We start from the raw sequence: 1,268 nt of genomic DNA, 5'->3' as shown, positions 1-1,268 counted from the left end.
AATATAGTAAGAGTGTACCTTCTCTTCTCAAACAAAATCTATATATACCACTTCAAAATGGTGGGCGGCTCTCTAGCCGACCTCCCCTTTCTCATTTAAAATAAAAGAAAACTTTAAATTACCATTTATATATATATTACACATATACATACATAACCGTACATATATATATATATATAATAATCAGAATATTACAATATTCCCTCCTTAAAAAAAAATTCATCCCGGAATTTCACTTAAGCGAAAAGGTAGGGATATTTCATCCGCATTTCCGATTCTGATTCCCAGGTGGCATCTGGTCCTTTATGATAACGCCACTGAACCTTTACTAACCCAATCTCTTTGTTTCGTAATTTCTTCACCTTATAGTCAGTAATCTGTTTAGGGGTTTCTTCAAAGCATAATCTTTCATCTACCTTAATCTCAGGTAATGGTACTGCCACATCTGGACATATTAGACACTTCCTCAAATTTGATACATGAAACGTGTCATGAATTCCACTTAATTCCAAAGGAAGTTCTAACTTATAGGCCACTTCCCCAACTCTTTCAATAATAGGGAATGGTCCAACATATCTTGGACTTAACTTCCCTCTTTTTCCAAAACGTRYYAYTCCTTTCCAAGGTGATACTTTCAACATTACTTTATCACCTATTTGAAACTCTATCGGCTTCCGACATTTATCTACATAACTTCTTTGTCTATCTTGTGCCGCTTTCATTCGTTCTCGTATTACTCCAATTTTATCCGCAGTTTGTTGAACTAACTCAGGCCCAGCTAACTGTTTTTCACCTATTTCATTCCAGCACAAAGGAGTTCTACATTTTCGGCCATACAGAACCTCAAAAGGTGTTGCCTGAATACTTGAGTGGTAACTATTGTTGTATGCAAATTCAACCAAAGCCAAATGACTATCCCACGACCCTCCAAAATCAATGACACATGCTCTCAACATATCTTCTAAAGTTTGGATAGTTCGCTCACTCTGTCCATCAGTTTGAGGGTGATAAGTTGTACTTAGCTTAATTTGTGAACTCATTTCTCTTTGAAAGCTCTTCCAAAACATAGAAGTGAAATGACTATCTCTATCAGAAACAATTGATAGAGGAACACCATGTCGTGTCACTACTTCATCAATGTATAACTTTGCCAATCTCTATATCGAATATGACTCTTTCATAGGTAAGAAGTGTGCAGATTTAGACAACCGATCTACTATCACCCATATTGCATTATACCCTTTCGATGTTCTCGGCAATTTGGTTAT

The sequence above is a fragment of the Cynara cardunculus genome (assembly GCF_001531365.2).
Source record: "Cynara cardunculus var. scolymus isolate 2C chromosome LG 10, CcrdV1, whole genome shotgun sequence".
Taxonomy (NCBI): domain Eukaryota; kingdom Viridiplantae; phylum Streptophyta; class Magnoliopsida; order Asterales; family Asteraceae; genus Cynara; species Cynara cardunculus.
Note: the sequence above shows the minus strand (reverse complement) of the source record.